Source organism: Anolis carolinensis, unplaced genomic scaffold, assembly GCF_035594765.1.
Source record: "Anolis carolinensis isolate JA03-04 unplaced genomic scaffold, rAnoCar3.1.pri scaffold_10, whole genome shotgun sequence".
Lineage (NCBI taxonomy): Eukaryota > Metazoa > Chordata > Lepidosauria > Squamata > Dactyloidae > Anolis > Anolis carolinensis.
The window spans coordinates 20,045,943-20,063,135 of record NW_026943821.1 but is presented as its reverse complement, the minus strand read 5'-3'; positions in this window follow the sequence as shown (position 1 = coordinate 20,063,135).

Sequence of the window (17,193 nt, the reverse complement as noted above, 5' to 3'; positions counted from 1 at the left end):
CAAACAGACAAGAGTTCATTTTCCCACTCTGAACATTCCACAGATATATATAACCCCACTTGCCTAGTTTCCAACAGACCTCACAACCTCTGAGGATGCCTGCCATAGATGCAGGCGAAACATCAAGAAAAAAATGCTTCTGGAACATGGCCATACAGTACCGAAAACCAATAGCAACCCAGCTGGAAGGCTGTTAGGAATTGTGGCCCAAGTTGGTCCATGCCTGGTGTAAATGCACCCCGTGATGTTGCCTTTTTAAGCCTCCTTTTCATTTCCTTTAAAACCTTTATTTAAAGCTGCTCTTCATTGTGGTATTTTAAGAGATAAAACAATAAGAAGTTCCAATTCCAGGTTCATAAAACTAGGTTAAACAGGATAAAGACATCACAGACATCAAGTTTAAACAGCTTAGAAGACTGTAGCAATTAAAATTCCAAGCAAATCCAGATGCACATTTGACTTAAATGAAGTCCAAAACGCTTGAATAAAAAGGCACTAACTCTATTCTCAGTAAGGGATTTGGGGGCAGCTGCTGTTGCCTTGCCTCTTGTAGGAAGGCCCAGGCCAAATGCAGTCGGAATTGGATCTGGCATTGATGACATTTATGAATTGGATCTGGCATTGAATGTTTGCCGTCTTTGTTGAAATCCACTCTGTGTCCCTTCGGGGAGAGAGGGAGGAATAGAATTATTATTACTACTATTATTGTTGTTGTTGTTGTTGTTGTTGTTGTTATTATTAGGATTCACTAGAATAAAACCCAATCCCCCCACCCCTGCATTGTTTCCATTCTATGTGTACACATTTACCCATACACACACATACACATCATTGTAACCAAACACTATGCATATGTATAGGGTGTGTGTGTATATATATGTATGTACACACACACACACAAACACGCTATACATATGCATAATGTTTGGTTACAATGATGTGTGTTTGTGTGCATGGGTAAATGTGTACACGTATACATATATGCTATGACCACACCTAACTCCAAGAATACAGCACAGGCAAAGCTGGATACCAAAGCTAGTGTATAGTGTGTGTGTATATATATATATACACACACATACACTACACATACACACACACACACACACACAATTCCATTACAAATGTACTGTAATCATTCTATATTAAATGATTACAGTAAATTTGCAATGGAATTGTATGCATATGTAATACAATGTGATGATGATAATAATAATAATAATAATACACTATTATAATTGCATATTTATATTACGTGCAATATTACCAATAATATTGCAATATAGTCATAAAGTACAATATAATTATATATAATGCTTATATAGTGCTTATATTGTGCTATACTAATAATATAATATATTGTATGTATATATAACTTGTAAGCCGCCCTGAGTCCCCTTCGGGGTGAGAAGGGCCGGATATAAATGTCGCTAATAAATAAATAAATAAATAAATAAATATATGTATGTATATGTAGAGTATGTGTTTGTATATATACACACATACATACATACACTAGCTTTGGTACACAGCTTTGCCTGGCTTTGCATTTTGCAATGATATTTATTAGTAAAAATAATTGTTAAATGATTGTAGTGATGGTTCTCTCACCAAAATGAAACACAAAGCAGTATTTCCTCTGTCCCTCAGATTGTGACCACACCTGTCTTATTTAGGTTTCCGTGGCAACCCTCCCGTGACCTCTTTGGGTCACAGCTGGCTCTTTCCCACGACCCTCTATTGATCTCTTTGGGTCACACTTGGCTCTTTCCCACGACCCTCTATTGATTTCTTCGGGTCACAGCTGGCTCTTTCCCACGACCTTCTACTGATCTCTTCGTGTCACAGCTGGCTCTTTCCCACGACCCTCTATTGATCTCTTTGGATCACAGCTGGCTCTTTCCTATGACCCTCTATTGATTTCTTTGGGTCACAGCTGGCTCCTTCCCATGACCCTCTATTGATTTCTTTGCATCACAGCTGGCTCTTTCCTATGACCCTCTATTGATCTTTTTGTGTCACAGCTGGCTCTTTCCCACGACTCTCTATTGATCTCTTTGGATCACAGCTGGCTCTTTCCCACGACCCTCTATTAATTTCTTTGGATCACAGCTGGCTCTTTCCTATGACTCTTTATTGATCTCTTTGGATCACAGCTGGCTCTTTCCTATGGCTCTTTATTGATCTCTTTGGGTCACAGCTGGCTCTTTTCTGCAACATAATGTCCCATTGCAAGTTTACTGCAATATACTCATTGGCTACCATATGGCACACTTCCTCTGGCAAATCAAGCTCCTTGTTGCAAAACTTCAGAAATCAGGATGGCAAAAGGAGCAAAAGAAGGTCAATGAAAACTTGAGAAATCTTTGGTCCAGAGGAAGAACACTGTGTCGAAACACTCGGGTCTCATGAGATGTTCCTCTTTTCCGCAGGCTATGAAAATGCTGTGTTTGTGCATATATCCTTAGCTGATGGCCGCAAGCCTTTGGTGCCATTTCGGGAGGGATTAATGCAGCTGGACGGTGTGATCCAAAATGCTGAGTTCTCCAAGTATTAGACAGGCCGCTGGAATTAATGTGCATTTAGGTTAATTAAACTGGCCGTGGCCTGATTTATGGTCACTGTCCGATGGGAATAGAAAGCGCTTTCCGCTCCCGTTCTTGGGCCGTCAAGCAAAGTGACACCGAATGGGCCAGGAAGGGTTCTTGGCATCCCGTGTTGGCTCCGCTGGCAAGAAGTGAGAGCAAAGCTTTTAAACTCCGCTAATCCCCAACTAGATTGGAGATTAAATGGGGCTTGCAAACACTAGATCTCTGCAAAGACTTTCTGCATGTCTGAATGGGACTGTGGGCAATGGAGCGGTCAGGCTGTCAAGGAGCCAAAGGGCCCGGCCGCCTGGAGGTCAGTGTCCAAGCCAAGCAGAACTGGCCTAAGTCGGACTTGCAGGCTGGACAAATTGCAGGAAAATCAGAGGTCAAGCTAAGGTCAGGGCAACCGATAGAAGGTGAATGCTATTCTATTATTATTATTATTATTATTATTATTATTATTATTATTATTATTATATTTGTGTCTGGACTTCAGTGTCCAAGCCAAGTTAATTTGGCCAAAGAGCCTGGATAAACTGCAGAAAAATGAGAGGTCGAGCTAAGGTCAAGGCAACTGATAGAAGGTGGATGCTATTCTATTATTATTATTATTATTATTATTATTATTATTATTATTATTATTATTATTATTATTTAATTATTATTATTATATTTGTGTCTGGACTTCAGTGTCCAAGCCAAGTTAATTTGGCCAAAGCCAGACATGGAGCCTGGATAAACTGCAGAAAAATGAGAGGTCGAACCAAGGTCAGGGCAACCGATAGAAGGTGGATACTATTCTATTATTATTATTATTATTATTATTATTATTATTATTATTATTATTATTGTGTCTGGACTTCAGTGTCCAAGCCAAGTTAATTTGGCCAAAGCCAGACATGGAGCCTGGATAAACTGCAGAAAAATGAGAAGTCGAGCCAAGGTCAGGGCAACCGATAGAAGGTGGATGCTATTCTATTATTATTATTATTATTATTATTATTATTATTATTATTATTATTGTGTCTGGACTTCAGTGTCCAAGCCAAGTTAATTTGGCCAAAGCCGGACATGGAGCCTGGATAAACTGCAGAAAAATGAGAGGTCAAGCCAAGGTCAGGGCAACCCATGGAAAGTAGATGCCATTCTATTATTACTACTACTACTACTACTACTACTACTAATAATAATAATAATAATAATATTTGTGCCTGAATTCCAGTGTCCAAGCCAATTGAATTTGGCCAAAGCTGAACTTTGAAACTGGACAAATTTTAGATCAAACCAAGGTCAGGGCAACCAATGGAGAGCAGATGACATTCTATTATTATTATTATTATTATTATTATTATTATTATTATTATTATTATTATTATTATTATTATTGCCTGGACTTCATTGTCCAAGCCACAGTGGCGCGATTGGTTAAACCCTTGTGCCAGCTGAACCACTGACCTGAAGGTTGGTGGTTCGAATTTGTGAGATGGGATGAGCTCCCATCTGTCAGCTCTAGCTTCCCATGCTAGAGAAGCCCCCCATAGGATGGTAACACATCCGGGCATCCCCGAGGCAAAATCTTTGAAAACTTTTAGTAACAACAGCAAGTTTTGGCCTAATTTTCAGTGTGATATTAAACTCCTTCCTGGGTTTTAGTCCGAACTTTTGGGGAGGTCCTGGAGCTGCTGAGCTTTCTTTTGCTGTGGTTATTTTATGTCATTGAGTCCATGGGAAATCATTTTGTATTTAATGTTATTTATTCAAATATTTATACCCTACCTGAAGTCAACGTGGAGAGAACTCGGTTTAAGCAGTTTAGAACCATTTAAAATTTTAAACCATCAAAATAATTTAAGCCAGTTAAAAGCATAATAAACAATTTAACAGGATTTAGAAAATGGCACGACATTTTAAAAACAGGTACATGAGCATTTAGGACTCTTTGGAAATCCGTTGGGCCCCAAAGATTTTCATTAAAAGCCATGCTTTTACTCGGTTGGTGCTGTGGGCCTTCAAATAGATTCTGACCTATAGTAACCCTGTCATGGGGTCTCCTTGAGGTTGCCTTTGCTTTCCTCTGAGGCCGAGAGAGTGTGACTTGCCCAAGGTCCCCACATTGTAGAATTGATGCAAATTGATACCACTTTTAACTGCTATGGCTCAATGCTATGGAATAGTGATAATTGTAGCTTGGTGAGTTACCAGCTTGCTTTCATAGAATTGTGGAGTTGGAAGGGAACCCCAAAGGCCATCTAGTCCACCCCTTCTTTTAACACAGTGGTTCTCAACCTGTAACAGATGGTAAACTGGCTGGGATTTCTGGGAGTTGTAGGCCAAAATACCTGGTTTTATTTATTACAGCATTTGTATCCCGCCCTTCTCACCCAAGAGGGGACTCAAGGCAGCTTACAATAAAAATCTATATATATAAAAGAGTGATGGAATCCCGGCAACCAACAAAACAACAAAACTAAACACCCCACAACCTCGAAAATTGACAGCACGACCCCTCATCCATGCCTCTAGGTTGATACAACAAAAAGAAAATAAAGTCCTAATTAGAGGGAGAGGAATACTTGTTTTTATCCAATTGCTGCCAGTTAGAAGGCTAAGCTCCGCCCACTTAGTCTCCTAGCAACCCACTCAGCCCAGGGGACAGACAGAGTTAGGTCTCACTTAGGCCTCTTCCACACTGCCTATAAAATACAGATTATCAGATTTGAACTGGATTATATGACAGTGTAGACTCAAGGCCTTTCCACACAGCTATAATCTCATATTATCTGCTTACCTTAACTACCACCAATTCCTCAATACAGTAGAGTCTCACTTATCCAACATAAACGGGCCGGCAGAATGTTGGATAAGTGAATATGTTGGATAATAAGGAGGGATTAATGAAAAGCCTATTACACATCAAATTAGGTTATGATTTTACAAATTAAGCACCAAAGCATCATGTTATACAACAAATTTGACAGAAAAAGTAGTTCAATAAGCAATAATGCTATGTAGTAATTATTGTATTTACGAATTTAGCACCAAAATATCACAATGTATTGAAAACATTGACTATAAAAATGCGTTGGATAATCCAGAACGTTGGATAAGCGAGTGTTGGATAAGTGAAACTCTACTGTACTTTATTTCCCATACCACCATACTTCGCCACAGTAACGCGTGGCCGGGCATAGCTAGTATATATATAAAAATAATGTAATACATTGCAATTCAATTAAAATTAATTACATTAGACATTCATAAAAAATACGCTTATAAACATGCAGATTGGCGCGTCTAGAATAACTTATGATCAAATACTAGAACCAGTTTCTGCAGCAACAGTACTAAAATAGTATTATTTGTGATTGATACTGCCAATTAATATTTCCTATATAGATTTTTTAAGTAGGCAGTATGGGAGATGGAAAAGGCAAATCTGTAGATGAGAAATTCATGTTTGATTTCTACACAGTTTTTTTTAAAAAATGCAGCTGCCTTGAGCAATTCAGCCTTTTTATTTTAACCTCTTTCATAGGCTTAACAGATCAGTACTGGGAAATAACAAAAATGACTTTCAAAAATGGTAGCCCCACTCTCGCCATAAGCACATCTGAAAAATAAAGACAGGAAAAAAACAAATTTCTTTGTAAATCATTTTTCAAAATGGCAATGGCATCGTGGGACAATAAATACAGTAATGTTTCCAAAAGTTTGTTAAATTGTGTAATTTTGCATAATAAATCTTGCTAGTGAGTGAGCAAGTGGTAAGTACAGTAGAGTCTCACTTATCCAATATAAACGGGCCGGCAGAATGTTGGATAAGTGAATACGTTGGATAATAAGGAGGGATTAATGAAAAGCCTATTACACATCAAATTAGGTTATGATTTTACAAATTAAGCACCAAAGCATCATGTTTAACAACAAATTTGACAGTTCAATAAGCAATAATGCTATGTAGTAATTACTGTATTTACGAATTTAGCACCAAAATATCACAATGTATTGAAAACATTGACTACAAAAATGCGTTGGATAATCCAGAACGTTGGATAAGCGAGTGTTGGATAAGTGAGACTCTACTGTATTACTAATCTTGCTGTAGAGTACTATAGCTTGTACAGTTTTGAAAATGAATTTCTTTGGCCACAGTTTTGTCTTTTCATTGCCTTGTGAGGTTATGCAAAGTTGCGTTTAGCTGAATTTAGGTTGAGAACCAGTGTGTTAACACAATCAACACCTTCCCAACAGATGGCCATCCAGCCTCTGCTAAAAGGCCTCCAAAGAAGGAGACTTCACTGGGCCCAAAGGCAGCAGCACAATCCACTTCCTAACAGTTCTTACTGTCAAGAAGTTCTTTCTAATCTTTAGGTGGAATCCTTTTCTCTATTGTTTGGCAAGAAACAACCGTCCTCTGCTAACCAAATATATTTTTGTTGTGGCATGTCTTTGCCCTTGGCATTCCAAAGACACGGTTCTTCAGTCTAACAACTGAGTTACCTGTGTGCCATGACATTAATGTTTGTGAATATCACGTGTTCAAAGGGTTGTCTTCTGATACTTTTCTTGATGCTCAAGACTTCATAAAACTACAACTCCCAGGAGTCCTTAGCATAGAGCTCTGACAATTGTTGCCAAACTTCATTGCACCCTGAGATGGATACCATATGACTGTTGTTGCATTTCCCAGCATTCTGCATCATTGTTTTGTGCTGGTTGCAAGCGTGTGATGGGAATTGCAGTTCAACAATGTGCAAAAAGCTGCATTTTCCCTGCTGTTGTTGCTGCAAAGCCTGGTTTGCCTTCTCCAGGTACACACCCTGGAAACATGAAGGAATGTGTGATGAAATTGTGATGTTTTGCTGCCTTTTAGTGGCAAAAGTTGAGACTGCAGCCACAGCAATGAAGGAGCAAAGCAACATCCTATTATTATTGCATCTCCAGGGCTTTATAATTTTTATTAATTCCAGGCATTTTTATTTATGCAATTCCAGAGATTAGAAACTGGACTAATGAATCCAAATCACAAGGGAGAAGATTCAGACTCAATATCAGGGATGCAGACAAAGCTGGAGAATGAATGCACCAGGATGTAAACAAAGCAAGTTCTGGGTTGGTGTGAGTTTCCCGGGGTGTGTGGCCATGTTCCAGAAGCATTCACTCCTGATGTTTCACCCTTCTTTATGGGGGACACTCTGCACATTCTCAGAGGCACTGCTTGAATGGAATGCGCTGGTCACAATGGGTGGAATACATGGGGTATGATCTGTACATGCTCAAAGGCACTGTTTGAATGGATGCATTGGTCATAATGGGTTCAGTTCATGGAGAATGCTCTGCACATGTTTAGAGGCATCGTTTTAATAGGATGTGTTGCTCACAATGGGTGAAGTCCTTTGTGGATGCTCTGCACATGCTCAGAGGCACGATTTTTAATGGATGCATTGGGGACAATTGGAGAAGGCCATGGTAAATGCGCTGCACAGACTCATAGGTGTTGTTTATTATGGGTGGATTTGGATTTCTGGGGCTATTGAAAATAATAATAATAATAATAATAATAATAATAATAATAATAATAATAATAATAATAATAATAATAATAACTGCAAAAAGCCACCCTGCTGGGATCTGCGCGCATCATCCGAAAATACATATTATTTTATTGTATTACACAGCAAACAAGATAGATATGCTGGATTTCATTTCAAAAAAATCACAAGTCAAACACTTCCCAAGTGTTTAGGACTGTATGATGTATTTTTGGATTATTATTATTATTATTATTATTATTATTATTATTATTATTATTATTATTATTATTGGTTGTTGTTGCCTGTTGGAAACTAGGCAAGTGAGGTTTATATATCTGTGGAATATATAAACAACTAGCCAGGCTTTGAAGCTGCAAGGCCATTCAATGCTAATCAAGGTGGCCAATTGCAACGTTCACACTTGCCTCCGACAGACAAGAGTTCTTTTGCCCACTGTGGATATTCCACAGACATATAAGCCTCACTTGCCTAGTTTCTAACAGAACCCTCAACCTCTGAGGATGCCTGCCATAGATGTGGGCGAAACGTCAGGAGAGAATGCTTCTGGAACATGGCCATACAGCCCGGAAAACTCACAGCAACCCAAGTGATTCCGGCCATGAAAGCCGTTGACAACACATTGAAAAACGTTCTCAAAAGTGACGCAAATGCATTCAAACCAATTTGCAAAATTACATGTCATTGAGTAATGTCGCTCATGTTTATAGTTGCATAAGCTCCATGTTTTCAACAGTTGTGACCTGACAGGCATTGCTTTCAGTGCAATCCTCGAAACAAAACAAAGCCAAGGCAAAATCTTCCAACCATTCCCCATACAATCCAAAGGGGGCGCCCCAAGATCATAGTCCCGAAGGGTGCGGCAGCCAAAGGCCACTGCCACTGCCCGTGTTCGAATCTAGGGATTATTGCTCCCAGTTTGGAGAATGTAACTTTTTAGCCACACATTTTAACACATTTAGAGAGGGGAAGAGATTCCTGGCATAGAGGGCAGTGGGAGGAATAGCTTTGCCTGAATTATTGTTTCATTTTTTACTACAGAGTTTTGCCGATGCCTTAAACAAGAACGAATTCTCCTCCAGAAGTAGGTGGATATTTTTTGCCTGATTTGGAGCATCTGCACTCAGTTCGAGGCAGAGGAAGCAGAGCTTATACATGTGCCACACATGTGCACATGGGCATTAGAGTGAATTGCGTGTTTCGTATCGGATGACATTGCATAGATGTGCCACACATCTATGCGTAGATGTACCACGCATGTGCACAAAGTGCATTGCATGTTTAGTATTGGATGACATTGCATAGATGTGCCACACATGTGCACATAGGCATTAGAGTGCATTGTGTGCCTTGTATCAAATGACATTGCATAGATGTGCCACACATGTGCACATGGGCATTAGAGTGCATTGGGTGTTTTGTATCAAATGACATTGCATAGATGTGCCACACATGTGCACATGGTCCTTGGAGTGTATTGCGTCTTTTGTATCAGATAACATTGCATAGATGTACCATGCATGTGTGCATGGACATTAGAGTACACTGTGTGTTTCCTATCAGATGACATTGCATAGATGTGCCACACATGTGCAGATGGGCATTAGAGTGCATTGTGCGTTTTATATTGGATGACATTGCATAGATGTGCCACACATGTGCAGATGGGCATTAGAGTGCATTGTGCGTTTTATATCAGATGACATTGCATAGATGTGCCACACATGTGCACATGGGCATTAGAGTGCATTGCATGTTTCATATTGGATGATATTGCATAGATGTACCACACATGTGCACATTGGCGTTAGAGTGCATTGCGTGTTTTGTATCAAATGACATTGCATAGATGTGCCACGCATCTATGCATAGATGTACCACACATGTGCAGACGGCCCTTAGAATGCATTGCTTCTTTTGTATCGGATAACATTGCATAGATCTGCTATGCATGTGCGCACGGGCATTAGAGTACATTGTGTGTTTTGTATTGGATGACATTGCATAGATGTGCCACACATCTATGCATAGATGTTCCACACATGTGCAGACGGGCATTAGAGTACATTGCGTGTTTCGTATCGGATGACATTGCATAGATGTGCCATGCATCTATGCATAGATGTACCATGCATGTGCACAAGGGCAGGAGAGTCCATGGCGTGTTTTGTATCAAATGACATTGCATAGCTGTCAATCTCTGCAAATTTAATTCGAAGGGCAAAAGTAGTTATACTCAACTAAGAAGGAGGAGAGGAAGAGGGCTGAATCTGTGTCTTCCCAGTAGACTGAAGCAAAAGCAAACTGTTGCATCTTCTCCTTGGTTAGGTTTCCTGTCACATTAGCAACCATTTCCTTCCTAAAACCACTCTGCAATGCTTTGGTCCCATATGTCCTGGCGTTTATCTGTGAAAGGTTGGAGGTGGCATGGGATGTTTACCTCCACCAGTCGTGAAGAGGTTGTCAGCTCCCGTTCCTCCATCTCAGAGCAGGGTTCTGACCTTTCTCTAAAGAGCCGGACTGTGGCTCAAGGCAAAGGGCCAGCCTGGAATCACTCAGTTGGAGAGTGGCCAGCTGCCCAAAGAGGCTGGTGGTCATCTGGGAGGGCTGCGATGCTCCTTCCGAAGCAGAATCCGTTGCCATGGAGACAACATCCCCGCTAATTGCACCGTTGCACCAGGGAAGCCCCGCAGGGCTTTGCATCTGTTTGTTTGTTCTGGTTTTAAAAAAACAACAACACTGCTTCCTTCAACATATTTTTTGATCTTTTGGGGGTGAAAACGGGAAATGGTTCCCCCTATTTCAAAGGGAATTCCTTGCAAGGATGGTCACCAGTGAAGAGTGATAAATCCACTCTGGATTTTAGTCTGAAATGTGATAGAGCTGTGCATGGACTTGAACCGCCGCTTCCCAAATAGGTTCCCATTGATGGAGTATTTTATTACTAGTAATTAATTCTGTGGTTAATTTGATTTGTATGTTTTGTGTACTTATGTTCATTACTGTATTACGTTTAGTTGTTGTATGGTTTTAAGTTGTTTTATGGTTTCCTTTGCTATGTTGGAAACCACCCTGAGTCCCTTGAGGAGATAGGACAGTATATAAATAAAGTTTGTATTATTATAATAACAATACAGTAGAGTCTCACTTATCCAAGATTCGCTTATCCAACGTTCTGGATTATCCAACACATTTTTGTAGTCAATGTTTTCAATACATTGTGATATTTTGGTGCTAAATTCATAAATACAGTAATTACTGGATAGCATTACTGCGTATTGAACTACTTTTCCTGTCAAATTTATTGTATAATATGATGTTTTGGTGCTTAATTTGTAAAATCACAACCTAATTTGATGTGTAATAGACTTTTCCTTAATCCCTCCTTATTATCCAACATATTTGCTTGTCCAATGTTCTGCTGGCCTGTTTATGTTGGATAAGTGAGACTCTACTGTATTATTATTATTATTCCCCAGTTAGATATCTCCTTTGATGTTCAGACTTAAACCCAGAGTAGATGCACCACATGAGAGCCATCCACCACCGTTGTTGTTGTTGTTGTTGTTGTTGTTGTTGTTGTATTTATACCCCAGGTTCCTCTCTTAATCAATACCCAAAGCAGCTACAGAGCTACACAGAATTTTAATGGAAACTTTTCTGAATATTCAGTCTGGTATCAAAGTGAGAAAGGTGTGTAACAACAAAAACAATTTCTTCTTTTTCTTCTATTGATTTATATGCCAATTTTCCTCTTTTAATGAAACTCAAGGCAGCAAACAGTCCTTGAAAAAGGGCAACATATAATTTCTCTCTGAAAGGACAATGCAGTGATGATTTTTCCCCTTTCCAAATGCCAGTTTCTCAAGTGGTCCTGGATTTTAGTCCTAACTTTGAAGGATGCATTGAAGGTGTCTCTGGGCGAATACATCATGCCAAGCTCCCTTGGATATCATGCCCACAAACTTTCAGGACTTTGGACAGGTCCTCCAGAAGTTTGCTTCTACTTCAAGGGACCTCTGCCTCTCCCAAATGGCTCCAGAGGCTTCTCAGGGTCTTGACTTTGCAGGATTCATCTTTGCAAGTGTTGAAAAGGCGAAAGGAGTGCGGTTCTCAGGAGAAGTGATGCTGGAAGGGCTCCAGAATTACGTGCCATGCCGAGGAGGAAGGCGGAGGTGGGCAGGGAATGTCTGTGCGGTCCGGTCCTCGCAGTGATTGACGGATGGTATTTCCAAGTCCTCTCTCTGCCTGGACGCATTCGAGAGGAGCAGGCAAACGTGGGAGGCAGGCCTTTCGCAGAACCAGGTGACTGACATTTATAGAATCCTAGACTTCAAAGAGACCTTAAGGGATCGCTGTGTTGTTGTGAGTTTTCCAGGCCATGTCCCAGAAGCATTCTCTCCTGACGTTTCACCCACATCTATGGCAGGCATCCTCAGACGTTGTAAGGTCTGTTGGAAACTAGGCAAGTGGGGTTTATATACTGTATATACTTGAGTATAAGCCTAGTTTTTCAGCCCCTTTTTTAAGACTGAAAAAGCCCCCCTCGGCTTATACTCGGATGAGGGTCCTAGTTGGCTTATATTTGGGTCAGCTTATACTCGAGAATGTGGTGGCGCAGTGTGTTAAAGCGCTGAGCTGCTGAACTTGCAGACCGAAAGGTCCCAGGTTCAAATCCCGGGAGCGGAGTGAGCGCCCGCTGTTAGCTCCAGCTTCTGCCAACCTAGCAGTTTGAAAACATGCCAATGTGAGTAGATCAATAGGTACCGCTCCGCCGGGAAGGTAACAGCGCTCCATGCAGTCATGCCGACCACATGACTTTGGAGGTGTCTACGGATAATGCTGGCTCTTCGGCTTAGAAATAGAGATGAGCACCAACCCCCAGAGTTGGTCACGAATGGACTTAACGTCAGGGGAAAACCTTTACCTTTACCTATACTTGAGAATATATGGTACATTTATTATTTTTCTCTATTATTATTGGTATTAGTACATTTCTTATTTTCCCCTATTATTGTTGCTACTATTACATTTATTTTACTCTATTTTTATTATTAATAATACATTTATTATTTCACTCTGATCTTATTATTATTATTGCATTTATTATTTTATTCTATTTATTATTACTTGCATTATTTTCCTGTATTTATTATTATTATTATTACATGTATTATTTTATTCTATTATTATTAAAAGGATACATAAGCACATTTACATTGAAGACGATGAGAATCATGATTTGATCAGAGTTGGACAGTCTTATCTTAAATTCGAGCTTGATGTAAATATTCAAAAACATTTAACCTACTGATGCCTCAATTAATGTAATTTTATTGGTATCTATTTTTATTTCTGAAATTTACCACCCTCGGCTTATACTGGAGTCAATGTTTTCCCAGGTTTTTTTTGTGGTAAAATTAGGTGCTTCGGGTTATATTCGGGTCGGCTTATACTCGAGTATATACGGTATCTGTATGGCCATGGATCAGAAACATTCTCTCCTGACATTTCGCCCACATCTATAGCAGGCATCCCCAGAGGTTGACTAAGCAAGTGGGGTTTATATATCTGTGGAATAATGTCCAGGGTGGGAGAAAGAATGCTTGTCTGTTTAAAGTGAGTGTAAATGTTGCAATTGGCCACCTTGATTAGCATTGAATAGACTTGCAGCTTCAAAGCCTGGCTGTTTCCTGCTTGGGGGAATCCTTTGTTGGGAGGTCTAGCTACCAGTATTAAAAAGCTGTAAAATCAGGGCAGTAAATAAGAAACAACACTCAGAAAACAGGGGAATTCCAGACAGGAAACAATCAGGGCCAGCTAACAAAAAATTCCCAGGCAGGAAGCAGCTAGGCTTTGAAGCTGTAAGGCTATTCAATGTTAAAGTGGCCAATGCAACATTCACACTTGGGTCAAACAGACAAGAGTTCTTTCTCCCACCCTGGACATTATTCCAGGAACCTTGGACCTTTCACAGATATATAAACCTCCCTTGTTTAGTTTCCAACAGACCTCACAACCTCTGAGGATGCCTGCCATAGATGTGGACAAAATGTCAGGAGAGAATGCTTCTGGAACATGGCTTTACAGTCCGGAACACTCACAACAACCGAGAGATTCTGGCGATGAAAACTTTGACAAAACCTTAAGGGATAATCCAGTCCAGCCCCCCTCTGCCAGGAAGGAAGACACCATCCAAGCCCTCTTGACAGAGAGCCATCCAGCTTAAAGACAGTTGCAAGAGACCCTAGATACATAGCCATAGAATCAAACCCCTTTTATCTCCAGTGGCTGATGCTGTATTATTACTCATTTGTTCTGATTTTATGTGTTTTATTGTATTTTTAAAAATGTTTAAATTGTTTATTTTATTTTATTTATGTTATTACTATTTTGTTTTGATATTCATTGTAATTGTTTTATTCTGTTTTGTTTTGGGCATCACCCCATGTTAGCCGCCCTGAGTCCCTTCGGGGAGATGGTGGCGGGATAGAAAAATAAAGTACTGTATTATTATTTTTATTATAAATAGTTAGAAGAGACCCTAAGGATGATCCAGTCCAACCGCTTCTGCCATGCGGGAAGACACAATCCGAGTTTCCTGGCAGATGACCATCCAGACTCTGCTTCAAAACAGTGCGAAGAGACCCTAGAATCAAAACCCTAGAATCAAACAGTTGGAAGAGACGCTAAGGGATCATCCGAGCAGTTCTCTTCTGTCAGACAGGAAGACACAATCCAAGCCCTCTTGACAGATAGCCTTCCAGTTTCTGCTTAAAGAAAGAGACCCTAGAAACCTAGAGTTAGAATCCAAGAATCCTAGAGTTGGAAGGAGCACCCAAGGGCCATCCAGTCCAACCTCATTTCTGCCAGGCAGTGAGACACAATCCAATCCCTCCCAATAGATGGCCTCCAGCCTCTGTTTCAAGGCAGTTGAATGAGGCCCTGGAATCATAAGTTAAAATCAGAAAGTCATAAAATTGGAAGAAAATCAATACATCAAATAACACAGGAAATCATAGGAATCAAATTTAAATTAGAACCTGAAATGTATTTACTAAGCTTTACAAATTCAATTTTTTTTAAAAATGAAGACAGAATATTTTTCTACATAAGCACAGTGGCCAGACTAACAATAGCGAAAGTCTGGAAAGGGAAAAAACTTCCTACTTCCGAGGAATGGTTAATCAGAATCTTGGGCATGATACAAATGGATAAGCTAACACAAAAAATAAGAGAGGGTAAAAATAAAACAGACTGGACAAACGTCATAAAATTCTTGATAAAAAGCAGAGTGGACTTCACGATAGACTTACAGTAGAGTCTCACTTATCCAACATAAACGGGCCGGCAGAACGTTGGATAAGCGAATATGTTGGATAATAAGGAGGCATTAAGGAAAGGCCTATTAAACATCAAATTAGGTTATGATTTTACAAATTAGGCACCAAAACATCATGTTATACAACAAATTTGACAGAAAAAGTAGTTCAATACGCAGTAATGCTATGTAGTAATTACTGTATTTACGAATTTAGCACCAAAATATCATGATGTATTGAAAATATTGACTACAAAAATGCGTTGGATAATCCAGAACGTTGGATAAGCGAGTGTTGGATAAGTGAGGTTCTACTGTATTATTATTTTTATTATAAACAGTTGGAAGAGACCCTAAGGATGATCCAGTCCAACCGCTTCTGCCATGCGGGAAGACACAATCCGAGCCTTCCTGGCAGATGACCATCCAGACTTTGCTTCAAAACAGTGGGAAGAGACCCTAAAATTAAAACACTAGAATCAAACAGTGGAAGAGATCTTAAGGGATCATCTGAGCAGTTCTCTTCTGTCAGACACAATCCAAGCCCTCTTGAAAAAAATACGAACAAATTCCTATGCACACTGCATATGTCTTATTTGTAGTGGAAAACAACAACAGTGAAAGATCAATGCAATATTTAAAAATGAAAACAATTTTAACCAACATAAACCTATCAGGATTTCAATGGAAAGTGTGGGCCTGTTACTGGCCAATGAGATAGTCAAGTTAATTAGGATTGTTGTTGTTGTTGTTGTTGTGTGCCTTCAAGTCATTTCAGACTTTGGGTGAGCCTAAGTCTAAAATTATTTATTTATTTACTAAATTTATTTACTACATTTATATCCCACCCTTCTCACCCCGAAGGGGACTCAGAGCAGCTGTATGTACATACAATATATTATATTATTAACAAAGCACAATATTAGCATTATATATATTACTATATTGAACTATACCACTATGCTGTAATATTATATGTAATATATAATATATAATTAATATTATTATATGGTATTACTATTAGTATTGTATAACATTTTAATATTTTTATCAATATTATATGCATATACAATATATTATATTATTAAAACTGATATAAAATATATTACAAAATTTATATTTATATTTTTATATTGTTTTAATTGTATTTCCATTGCTATGTTTTCATTATGTGTAGGCATCGAATTGTTGCCAATTGTGTATGCCGCCCTGAGTCCCTTTGGGTGAGAAGGGCAGGATATAAAGGTTGGAAATAAATAAATAAATAAATAAATAAATACAGTAGAGTCTCACTTATCCAACACTCACTTATCCAACGTTCTGGATTATCCAACGCATTTTTGTGGTCAATGTTTTCAAAACATCATAATATTTTGGTGCTAAATTCGTAAATACAGTAATTACTACTTAACATTACTGCGTATTGAACTACTTTTTCTGTCAAATTTGTTGTATAACATGATGTTTTGGTGCTTAATTTGTAAAATCATAACCTAATTTGATGTTTAATAGGCTTCTCCTTAATCTCTCCTTATTATCCAACATATCCGCTTATCCAACATTCCGCCAGCCCGTTTATGTTGGATAAGTGAGACTCTACTGTAAATAGAACTGAGGGTGGGGGCCAGGTAAAGGACCTTGGAGGGCCGCATCCGGCCCCCGGGCCTTAGTTTGGGGACCCCTGACCTAGAGTTAGAATCCAAGAATCCTAGAGTTGGAAGGGGCACCCAAG